Here is a 13,399-nt window from a genome sequence, read left to right on the forward strand (position 1 = left end):
AAGTATTTCAACATGTCACAGTTCACTCTCTCTCTCTCTCTCTCTCTCTCTCTCTCTCTCTCTCTCTCTCTCTCTCTCTCTCTCTCTTCTTATCAAGTATTTAAAATAAACGATGTTTCTTATCTTCGTTTACTCTCAAGACACAAAATCTGAGATAAATTTATACCTGAAAATAGCAGAATAATATATTCAGAAACTTGCAAATAGTGTCAAATTGGCACCAGCCACGAGGGTTAAACACATTTGCTCGGAGATTCATCGACGTCAGTGTCGATTATAGGATCTCTGAGTTCGCATATCGACAAGATTGGAAATAGTGGGCGTTATCTGCGTTAGCAGAGCACAGAAGAAAGGAAAGTTTTCGGTGAAATCTGGCGTTCTATTGCGAAACTAATGGTAAATCAAACAGTTCCCCCGACGGAATGGCCTGTTCCAGCGTGTCAGCGGTCTTGTCACGCTATTACAAGCTTACAATGCACCGGGGTTCCAGTGCGAGCTATTATGTCGCATTTCGTTACGTCTCCCAATACAAATATCCCCGGGGCGATGCGAGTGATAAATCAGACTTTTCGTGCGATCTGCCATTGTGCTCACCCCACTGACACGAATGGATATCGAGAGATGCGCGCGTTCTTTTTTGTCTAACCGGTCCCATGTGTTCAGCCGGCTCGCGGCGGAGTCCTTGTAACTGGTGAAACTTGCGAGAAATTGTAGTCTGCGGTCGTACGTGTCGATCGATGCAAATGAAGGGTTCTACGCCGATGATCGAGTGGCTCATTCACGTCCCAAATAATGTCATCGTTGTCCAATCGAAACGGCGCTTTCGTAATCTCACGGCGCTTTAGAAATTAATACTTTCGATCAGCGAATCTTATTCGTGAGGAACTCTTCTTTCCTCCGCTTTTCTTAAATGGATAGCTTCTTTGAACAATTCAACGACAATATTGAACAGTCGTTGTCTTAATACGTTCACTGCAACATCTGAAAACAGTCTGTAATAGCACGCACGAGATCAATGAAAGCCGCATTCAAGTTTCTCATGTATTATAAAGAGCCGCAGCATAGTTAATTCATGGATCATTGAACTTGCCTTTCATTCCCGAGAAAACTTTATAGTTACTTAGCCAATTTAACAAAATTCGGTGAAAAAAGTTCTGAGACAATAAAAATGTCAAGGTTGATTGATTTCTTTTTTATTTTGCATAAAAATCCGCGGTTTAATTATGAATGACGTGCGAATGAGTTTGGTAATCAAATGTATAATGGCGTGAGAATAGGTGAATGTAAATATTGTAGTATTATAGTGAATTTGGTGTGGCTTGTATGAATGCCAATCAGAATGAAGAAAGAGTGTAGTATGAGTGTGAGAGACTGGACAAAAGGAATAGGAGAACTGTGAAAGAATGTAGAGCAGAGAAAGAGAGGTAAGTGAGAGTATCGTAGTGAGAGTATTGTGAAAGCATTAATAAGAATGTCGAGTAATTAATTATATATTGTTATTATATGTTTAAAACTTTATTAGATGCCGTAATCCATTCACAATAAAAAACATTTGAAATAAAATATAAAATAACATTGCTTGCTGCAGTTGCAGAAAAAATCCACTGGATGAAAAATTGACAAATAAATTTCTGAATGTTTTATTAAAAACATTTAGAAATTCCGCCAGGCACGAATTGGCAACGAATTTTGTTTGTTTTAAAACCAGCATTGAGACGCATTTGGAGGTGTAATAAAATTCTATGTAAATTGTTTGAAATGTAATGTATCTCACTGAATTATTGGTAATTTGTTCGCATCTGTTTTCACAAAAATACAGGTAACGTGGTACATAATATTTAACATATTCTTATTTTTACATGGTGGATACGTTCTAAAAAAGAACCGTATAAAAAGAGAGATCCTGTACATACATAAAAAAGGTAGTGTGAATAATATCTAGAAGATTATATGGTTATTGGAAATAGTTGTCTTTAAAATTTCAATCAAATAACTTTTTTAACCATGCTAAACCGAATGGAATCGTGTAGAAAGAAAATCGAATTTAGTTTGCTAGACCACGTTAAATCAAAACCGTGTAAAAACGGAGTTGGGTGTACACTCACCTAACCTAAAAGGCACTTTTAACAAAGCGTAACACTTCACGAATGAAACAAATAAGAGAAAATCTGTCGGTATATTGTTTTTTTTCTATACATTCAGTTATCTTCGAAAGCAAAAGTTTTCAATTTTGCACAAGATTTTTTTTAACGGACTTTTGGCCAGTTTCCGAGAGACCAAATATACCGCTGTGCGATGTCTCATAGTCGGTCCGGCTCGGATCATGGCGAATATAAAAGAGGCACAAGGGGGTGGAAAGTGGAAAGTTTGAAAAATAAATAACAAGGTGCTAAGCAGCCGGGGGAGAGTAGCGACCCCTCAGATCGCGCTCAGTCGGGAGGGACGAAGATCGTTGGGAACTGAAGTTCGCCGGGGATCCCCTGAGAGGAAGAAAGATGGAGGCCTCGGGAAAGGGGAACCCCTGGGCTGACTGTGGTCGAGAGGCCTGTTTAACAGATTTAAAAAATCACCAATAATTCCAAGTAGGGAGGCTGTTTGCTCGACCAGAAGGGTAAGGTATGTAACTACCGAGTGGAGCAAGTGAGACCGTTGCGGGGATGTCAGCGAGACTGTCATTTTTCATTTTAATGGTGGCTTCTTTTCGCTCGGAGTCTCTTTCTCTCTGTTCCACCCACCAGACCCCCACCTACGTCTTGGCCTTTCGCTCTTGTTACTCGATTTTTTCACTCTCCGCAACGTTTCTCGCTCGTTCACCCTTCGTTTATTTGTCTCCCATCTTTCTTGCCCTTCCTCTATGTTACCATCCCCCTGTTCCCCATCCTCTGTTCGTTCAAAGGTCTCGCCGTGCTCCTTTTATTCACAGCCGCGCATCTTCTGGTCACTGTTTCGCGTCTCTCTTCGTGTCCCCTCTTCTTCATCGTCGCCGTGCTCGTTTTCTTCCTTTCGTTCTTGTGCTTCTTGTTCTTCTTGGTTCAACAGCTTTCTTTTATCTCGGCGCGAACGTCTTAATAGGCTTCGGCCTCCCTTCGCGCCCAGCTTCCAACCTCCGCCCCCTCGCATTTCTCTTCGGCGACGCCGACACCGACACAGCACAGTGGTCAGAATCGGGGGATTTAGTGACATTTTGGCTGAACTTTCGAATCGTAAAAGATGCCGGAATGCGATTTCCGTTGCACAATATTAAAACATAATTGCGGTCCGAGGATACACGTGCTGCGAGATACATGTTTTACTTTTATTCAACAGCTCTTTATCAATGTTTGCGATCCGATTCCTCGGAACGGATTTTAAAATGACATGCTGGTATCTTTTTATTCGGTTGACTTCTGTCGGTTTTTTGTTGTTGTTGTAAAATCGAATGTTTAAATAAAAGGTCCGATTCGAGAAGTTCAAAGACATTTTTGTAAAAATTTTTAATCGTGGAAAGTATCGGATTGCAATTTGGTTCGATCAGTATTAAAGATCGCGATGTATAAAATTATGAACGCTTTTTCTTTGTCTTTAAAATTTATATCCTCCGAAAATTTTATTTTTATTTTTGCAATAATTGTTGGGCATACCGTGCATGGAAGAATTAGAGAGAATTCCAATTAAGATGATCGATTTAACAGCTGTTTTGCAGAGATTCGGTAATTAATGCAGCAATTATTTCAGCGGTATGATTCATTAAATATTGACAACTCGTTACGAAAATATAATTGAAAGCGTGTTAAGAGTATGTAATAGCCTCTAATGATCAAAATATCTGTTATTATCAAAAAGATATACAAATTACCTGTTTTTGGTTGAAATTCGTGAAAAACTGCTTTTTGCAATTTAACCGAGATCCATAAAATGCATTTTTTAAATTTTCGTTATATACTCGGATAACAAAATTGGAAAAACGTAATTTTCCATTTTTTTTCATCATCCCAACCAGTTGCAATTCTTTAAAACAATTGTGTAGAATTCTTTAAAACAATTGGTTAATAAATTAATTCCTCTTACATAATTCGGTCCAATTTTAAAAAAAGTTCTAAATAGTGTGCGATCTGTTCTTGCAATATTTTATCGTACCTAACGATTCGTAGTCTAGTAAGGAAATTAAATGTTTGCAACTGTTAGTCCTGAAAGGGTTAGTATTTTAGAAAATGCTCATCCTGAAAAAGTCGATTAAACGTTAACGATCTGATATAAGCTTGAACCCGTGGTCCAACAGTGTGCAGCAGCGGGATTGTAAATCTCCCATTTTAAATAACATTCCATGATCAGATATTAAGGTAATGCGGAAGCATGTCGTCCTCCATCTCGAATATCCATCGTTTGTCTTGCTTGTACCTTCGGAATCACCCTTTGGAATTTCTCCTTCTTTCTCGCTGTTGAAGAGCCCTCTAGCTTCCGTTGGTGCTCATTCGCTGGAAGATTAGCCACCCCAGCTCGGAACCACGGCCATTTAAGCGGGCAAACTTCGTCGGTTGAGCCCATGATTGCACGTCTCAGTCGGCACTCTTAACAGAATAAATTGCTCATTTTGCAAAGACGCGGAACTTTCCTCTCCATGCTCTTCAGCGAAAAGAGTCAAGAGTTCCTCCTCGTCCTTCTTTTACGCGTGTAACCCGCCTTTAATGTATTTATATGGCAATTAGAGGGGGGTTAGCTTCTTCTAAACGCAAGAACCTCAAGAGATAGACTAACGACAAGCGACATTGAAATTACAGATGTTTATCAGTCCTTGACCAACTCTTTGGATGCATCATCTATATCATTGTGCATAATTGTGTAATGATTCATAGCGAGATAAACGAAATTTGTCTTTAAAAACTATGTAACCAATTAGTTCTCCTTTCGATAGATGGTCGGTTCAGAAGCCAATTAGTGTAAGCCCACTTTTCTTTGAAAATGAGACTACATTTTCAATGCAAACACATTTTTATCATGGAATGCTTTGTATTTCAATATAGCCGATTTTTTCACGAATAAAGAATAGCAGCACTTATATTGGCCACGGAATGACTAACCAAAATAAGAAAAGTTATAAACAAAAGTTTTTTAAATTAAGTAAAATAATTTAATGTCAATATTAATTTGTTTCCGTTTTATTTCATTGTAACAAAAATTGTGATTCGCCTTATTAATGACATTTCTTACACTTTTACAGTTAATTTGCGAAATTCCTATTTATTTCAATTTTAAGATCAATCGACTTGCATTGATTGGCTTCTGTACTGTCCAGACAATCATTCGTTGCTCTAATAACCGGAATAAATTGTAAAATCCTCGAGTTCTCTTGTTCCAAATGAAAGCATTCTATCTTGGTCCACGGTCTGCTAGAGTAACGTGTTCGAGTCAGATATTTCGACGTGGACGACTATACATATTCTACCAACTATAGCAGCACGAAGCGTGATCTAATAACGCATTCTGTCCGTTATTCCCGTCGTTCCATGCAATCTTGATGCGAGTGTCGAAAGAGGTCTTCGGAACAAGAACATTCGAGAAAGGCAATTCAAGCAGAAATATCCTAGATGGATTGTCCCAGGCTAATGACATTCGGACTAACGGAGTCACCGAGTGGACGTCACTGTGATGGCACGGAGGGGAAAGGGAGGGACTAGGAGCTGTCAACGCTGCCATGTGTCACTCACATCACTCCCTTCGACTGCTCTGTTGTTCGGAGGCTTGCTTCTGCTGCTCCACTTAGCCGACAGTCGAACCTGTCGCGGTCCCCTCTGTTTGCCGCTGTAACCAACACCTTGTTCTCGTCACCCGTCACTGAATTAATAAAAAATACCGGAAGTTCGTAGAAAAATCGTCTTGGCCAACGGGATATCGGCCTGGCACAACCATGCCAGGCGTTCCCCTAACACGCGACCGTTTCGTTAGACCGTTAATCTCTACTTTCTAGCTTTAATCGATTATCATCTGGCAGCCGAATGCATTCAGAACATTCGTAACTAGACTACGGGCCTTTCTGCAATATCGAATCGTGAAAAGTTTTACTTTGGATCCGGGATTTTAGACTTTCGCAACTGTAAAATTTTCTTTCACGTTTAGAGAAGAAACGAACAAGAATTACTAACGTCCATCGAGGATTTTGCTTCATTCGGAGGAAGATTAAATAATAAAGATATACAACTCTTTTTCTGGAATATTTCATAAACCAGTCAATTAATTTCTTCGTATGGATCTTTCAACTTGGTTGTTACTTTTATCGAAAGTTCTCTGCGACTTTTAGCAATGAATTTCTGATCCCTGTGTCCGCTAGAAACAACAGAAAGTATTTCAGAGCAACGATAAACATGTTTACCACCGCTTGAATTCGTGTTATTTTCAATAAATATGGAAACATAAATAATAAAATGCTCTAATAACAAAGAAATAAGATACATTTTATTAAGAAGCATTTATCGTTTAAAAGTTCTTTCGATGCAGTAAATGTATTTTTCATCGCATTCTAAATGCACTGAACCCTGTGAAATGCAATTTTTCAAGCTAATGTATACTATTCTAACAAATGTCTACGAGTACAATAAAAATAATGCGCTATTCGGATGAATAATAATCTACGGGCAATATCCACGATTTCGTTTGATGTTATTTAGCCGTAGGCCAGCCAGACTCACATGTCAAAATATTGTTTCAAGCGGAGGTTCTCGGGGAGAGGGAAAAGTTCATGAAACCGGTTCCCGTCAAAACAGGAAGAAGCTGACAAGTTGTCGATTCTCATCAGCGACCGGATAGGATGATATTTGTTTCCGGGAAACGAAAAACTTTAAAACTATCTAGTCAACAAAACCGTATCAGGATCCGACACAGCATTTTTAATGTTGGAATTACCTCGTTTACTGCAACTGCTCCTTTATCGAGAATCCTTCTGTGTATAATGCATATTGCAAATAATGTATGCGATCGACATGTCCGCAGAGTTGAGCATTATCCGAATTGTTTCGAATAAATGTTTAACGAAGATAATTATCTTCGATATTGTTTATCGTCATAAATTATTGTATCTATCTATCTCTATCTATATTATTGTATCAATGATAATTTTTTCTTAATAAGTTATTCGAATAATTTTTTATTAATAAATCGTTCGAATAAAATAAATTATTCCAATAATTATTCGAATAGAGATTGTAAAATTATTCGAATAATAATGCGAATAACTGTTGACTATTTTTGTTTTTATGTAATTTCATAAGAATATATTTATAGAAATATATCGAGGATTAGTTCAGTATGAACTATTTATGAAATTATGAAATTTTTATCTAGATAAATTTTTTCGATGGTGTCAAATAAAATTTGATTCGTTAGTCTTTATCTCTTATCTGTCATTCGAATAAAATTTTGCCCAACTCTGCATGTCCGCCGTTCTTAGAAAAGGATTTATATATTTAAAATTAAAGTGTCTTTTTTTAATTGCTGAAATTCATAAAATGCGAATTAAAGAGCCGTTCTGAATAACTGCAAATTTCAGCGATAGTTAACGTCGACACAGGCATGAATTAACTGACCATTCACTAATTCTTGCGCTACCAAAATATTGGAGTTAAATAAATTATCGGTGAATAACTCTACCACGAGAAATAAAAATATTACGAGTTGTAAAATATGATAAAATTGTACGATCAGAATCTAAATATTTCACAATCCGAACGAAAAAATGTTTAAGTTTCACATAAATGTTTATTTTTGTTTGATTATTTTGCAAATGTAAGCATAGCTCGCTAGCAATAAATATCTGACATAAATTTGATTTTCAAATACAAAAATAGTATCTTTCGTATGATATAATTGCGAAATTTGACTCGTACTTGTTACCCTGAACTGCTTCTAGATTAACGAGCGGGAAATGGAATTTATTTATTTCTCATTTGCAAGTGATCAGTCAAGTGACCATGAAACTAAACTATTTATCTGATTACGGGAATAAATAGGCTTGCGCTGGTTAAACCACGTAAATATGATTACGTAGAATATCTCTGGCATTTATGGGAATGCAGTGAAAAAAACTGTTTATGATATAGTAAGTACGTTCTATTTATAATGTATAATTACTTAATTACATAGATGCCGATCTGGCAAATGGGCTCGAGTAAATAATAAAACTGTTTAGAATATATTAAAACTGTTTTTTTATTCACTTATAAATAGCAGAGATGTTGACTGATCCCATTTACGTGGTTCACGCTGTATTTACGTAATCACGGAGGTGGATTCAAATGCGGGAAATTATAGTGTACGACTTGGAATGGGACAGGTAGGTCGGTATAATAATGCTAAAGTTTTTTAATGGGAATAATGAATATAAATAATAATATATAGTTATATGGCTCGTTAGATGATGATAGTGGCATAATTAACGAGCTCCTTTTCAGAATCAGCTAGAAGCTAAAGCTTGAAGTATCGACTATGGTGCGGTAAATGCCTGAAATGTAGTAAATTTACATAGTAATCCGCATTTGTGTAAGGGCACAACAAAAGAATTCTCCAATTTATTGCTGCTAGAACACACTGCTAAAAACAAATTTGTTTAAAGCAAATGCATACTATTACTAAACTAGCTCTAAATCTCCTTATTATATTAATACCTTCATACGTCTACTAGTAAGAGTACAAAATAGTTGATATTAAATATACGAATGCATCGAAGTGGATACGAATTTAACTATCTTATAATCAGAAAGATATATTCGGACCTTAGACGAAAGTTTCTCGATGAAAAGAACTATTATCGAGCATTACAATGTCTTATGATTTCATAATTTCAGTCTACTTATATCTTATCACGTACAATAATAATTTAAATATATAATAAAGATTTATTATGATTAAATTTTATATAAAAATCTACTATAATCAATTTCTATAATGTACAATCGTCTTGCATACATTTTCTTAGAAAAACAAACATGTACAGAGCAATCGACAGTTTATACCAACGTGAAAAAGATGCATAAAAATGCAAGGTGTTAACGTTTTTGTCGGCGAGCGTGCATTTACAGAATTTCACGTTTTTGCCGTAACATACATTCTATTGCGTGAAACCGTTTTTCTCGAGGGGAGGACGAGGAAGTGCAGCAGCAAGAAAGGAAAGGAGCCACTTCTCAATTCTGTATTGACATGTAACTGTCATCTATAGGGCCTACAGCTGTCCGGCGCAGTAGCGAAAGATTTCTCTTGGGCTCAATGACAACCGGTTTCTACCCGATCCGAAAACACAACGAAGGGCTGCCGAGCATCAAATTGACTCACGGGCGCTTCCAATTGCGTTCATTGCGGCAAAAAATCCGCGCGGCGCCCCTTTGGACAGCGTTATTCACGACGATTTTCTGCTCGGCGATTCGATAACTGCGGTTTCCGTACTTACACGCGGTCGCATTCTATCTTCTTTTTTAGCCTGCCCTTCCTTTTTTTACGCTCCCTTCCATTTCGGATCCGCAAACCTGCTCTCGCTTCTTTCCTACGTTTCTTCTGTGCCCGATCTAACAAGCATCGTCCCCTTCGACGACAACACCGCGTAACTGATAGTCCCGAGGCTAGAACGCTCGCATAATTGGTGTTCGGATTCTAGAGTTTCTCCTTCGATCGCCAGACTGCCGATCATTTGCGCGTTTGACGGTTGAACATCTTTAGACAACGGAAAAACAAATGTTTAGCCTGTTAACTGGATTTTACGTAATATTTCGTCACGTCGTTCTTATCCATTATCCTTTTAGGCACGACGCGCCATTATAGTGGCTTCCGCGGATGACATCTTTCAGAACGTCACGCCACTATAGTGGCTTTCGCGGATGTCATCTGTCTGGACGACGCGCCACTATAGTGGCTTGCTCTAGTAGCTCACTCGCTCATCGTTTGAATCAAATAATCGTCTTTATATGCATTGTTTCACACTTCTTTTGTCTTCACATCGATTTACAACAGTCTACAGGGTGTTCCAAAAATGTCTCGTAATCCGAAAATGGCGGGTTCCTCGGATCATTTGAAGCAACTTCTTCCTTTACAAAAATTTTCTCCGAGGCATCGTTGACGAGTTATTAACGAAAAACAGTGACCAATGAGAGGCGAGCTCAGCTGGCACTAGGCGGCCGAGTCAACAGCGCCAGCGGTCGAGCGGTCGAATCCCAGCTCAGCTGGCGCGAGTCGGCCGAGCCAACAGCGCCAGCGGTCGAGCGGTCGAATCCCAGTTCCGTTGATCGGCTCGGTCGCCTCGCGTCAGCTGAGCTCGTCTCACATTGGTCACAGTTTTTCGTTAATAACTCGTTAACGGTGCCTCGGAGAAAATTTTTGTAAAGGAAAAAGTTGCTTCAAATGGCCTAAGGAACCCGCCACTTTCGGATTGCGAGACATTTTTGGGACACCCAGTATATACAGTACACAGACTCTGTACAGTACACATCAGACTCTGCCGTCCAGAGAAATAGCCTCGCGCAGAATTCAGCAGTGAAAATTTCGAAGTTAGCTATCTATTCTTCTACCGCAATTTCCTCCGTCCGAGATAGCGTTTACAAACATTAATTGCTGCGAACTATCTACTGTTCATTCCTCAGTAGTCAGCTGAGAAAAGTGTAGGACCGATTCCCACCAACCCACCCATGTTAACACACACCCACAAAAATAAGATAAACGCGTTTCCCTTATTGACAGAAATGATCCCTTCCTATTGGTCCCAAATTCGCCGGAACACTGAATTTTCACGAAACAAGGGACTCGAGTTCGGCCGATTAAAGACAAACAACGCCACCTCACTCCCATCACGTCTCGCTTCTCCGTGATCGCCTGTTTTTTGACTGTTTACGCGACCATGAGCGACGGAAATCAGGAGGCGTAGAACAATCGAGACAAAGTGAAACGAAGACGCAACAATTACAAGATGCAAGAGCGTTGACTTATCCCTAAAGCATTAACTTCAGATTCTTCTGATAAACACATGATTATTTGTAATTATTAATTATTAATTAGCATCTTGATTAACTTTTGATTGCATTATGCTGCAAACATGCTGTACTATACATATATTTTTTACATTTATGTTGTATCATATGATTTTTTTAAACGGTTTATAAGTGAAAACAATCACGTTTGGCTCGTGCAGTATTACTCTCATATTCGCAGGCTTACAATGTATTATTCGAGTATAGGAATTTTACAGATATCTTACGCCTACGTTAACGTACAACGTTAAGAACTTGAAGGTAGTATCGGGAAACGAGAAAATTAAACACTGCGCATAAACTAAATGACGCAAGATCAAGGAGCAAGGGGAATCTGTTGCCCGCTCCATTTAGCCTCTTCTAATTTTCAGACTTTTGATTACTATTGGCTAAGTTACACGCTGAGCAAGAGACGTGATTAGATAGACCGGGCGACCGATCTCACTTTCTCCTCTTACGTCAATTAGCTTGTCGGTCTTTTCGTTCACCAATAGAATTGGATTTCGGGAGGTCATAGAAAAGTGGGGACTATGGGCGTATAATTGAGGCGGAGCGAGTGGAATACTCTCCTTGCCCCTTTGAAAAACGACGGACTTCTTCTGAGCAACGGGCAGTAGTAAAAGGAATGTTTCCATCGTTGTCAATGTTTGTAAACACTATCTCGGACGGAGATATTACGAATACTACAAATTTACTACTTTTACGGTTTCCATTGATGCAACGAAGAATATCTGAACTCACTTGGTAGCTTAAAAATTTGTTTCATGAAAATGAATAGATATAGTTCAAAGCAATGGACAGGTTAAAACGAATTAAGAACGTTGTTGTATTAATTTCAACTTATTAAAATGATCAAAGCAGGAATATTTAATATAATAATATTTTTATATTAGGAAGGAATATTATTTTTTTATATTATTCAATATAATAATATAATAATATTTTCGTATTTGTCTTATTTTGCGTAAAGATCAGCTGTCTAATCGTAATAAATAATAGGTGATCTACAAGCTTGAATAATTTTAAACAGACAAATTAATAAAAAAGTGACAATACCCGTCCAAATGAAATCTGTAAAGAAGAAATGCACACGATCTTTATCGCGCGTAAACGATCTTAATAACCGAGCGATATTTGAGAAACGAGCAGTACAAAAGTCTTTATTCGCCGTGCAATAGCTCGGACAACCAAAATTTCTTATCTCACGCAAAATATGAAAAATCGTATTTTAACGAGCTTTTCGGGTCTAATACGCCGGGCGAATTTGCAAACAGAAATCCGCACAGCAAGGGGTTCGAGCGGCGTCGTATCGCGTCCGTGAAATTTCGTCCTGTTTCCACGTCCGTTCCATAGCTCACGAAAACGAATCTTTATATGATCCGCGCGTTAAGGTATTACACGGCGCAGCTTGTACCGAGTCATATAAATAGCCGGGAGAAGTCGGGTACCGTGGATGCAAAGGAGCTGGACCGGGAGGGCGAAGCAAGTGAACAGGAAGATGGTGCCACGTAGCGGAGGTGCCAGTTTCACCGTGTATAATTCAACGTACGTACAAGGTATCCGGCTACCCAATTAATGAATAATCCGTAATGAGGATGTGATGGTCCACTCGTGCCTATACATGACGCTTGAGAGAAAGAGAGTCGGCTGGCGACGCGGAAGGAGAAAGAGAGAAAGAGATAACAGGGGAAAAACAGTTGGCAAGAAAGAGGCTGGTATGATTTAACGGTGGCGCGGCAATCTTGCCGCACTCCACGTAACCATTAAAATATTGCCAAGTGCGAAGGAGCCCCTTCGTGAATCTACGTACGATCCTGGCCGAGGTTGTAAACCTCCTGGCGGTGTACATGCAAACGTGTCTCACCCTGTTTTTCTCGAGCAAATTATTTCTCACCCGCTGGAACGAGGATTAAGTGGTTTCTTAGGAACAACGCGATTATCAACACGATCGAATATTCATCACGTGAGCTCTGCCGTCGACGTTTTCACTCTAAGATCCGTGTGCAGTCGCGAGATGTTCCGCCGTGTCCTACGCCGGTCCTCGATTAGCATTCAACAACTATTTTTCAAATGGAAACCTGTAGCGGAATATTTTAAACCCTTGCACTGTAAGAACGAGTCAGGCTCGTGATGAAGATTTCATACATAATCTTTTAATAGTCGAACTGCGGATCTTTTGGACATTGTTTCTGAGGTACCTACTTTCCTTCTGGTCTGGATGAGATATCTAGATTTTCATTAATCGTCAGAAATTAAGTACTTAAACAAAGAGTTTTATGTTGTAGTATGGATATTAGTTACTTCTTCTAAATCGAGACAAGATTTAATTCTTCTATTGTCAAGATCTAGGAATGGAAGTAAACGAAGACGTACGAGATGCATTTATGATAGCAACGAGCACGTGCAATTTCAGATATATT

The 13,399-nt window shown here is 38.7% G+C and overlaps 1 protein-coding gene across 6 annotated transcripts in view; it reads left to right on the forward strand.

Annotated features, from left to right (window-relative positions):
- The window catches only part of LOC143259661 (E3 ubiquitin-protein ligase RNF220), a 225,366-nt gene that overhangs the window by 153,987 nt on the left and 57,980 nt on the right, over positions 1 to 13,399 (forward strand). The gene's annotated exons all lie outside the window — the stretch shown is intronic.

The sequence above is a fragment of the Megalopta genalis genome, chromosome 6 (assembly GCF_051020955.1).
Source record: "Megalopta genalis isolate 19385.01 chromosome 6, iyMegGena1_principal, whole genome shotgun sequence".
Lineage (NCBI taxonomy): Eukaryota > Metazoa > Arthropoda > Insecta > Hymenoptera > Halictidae > Megalopta > Megalopta genalis.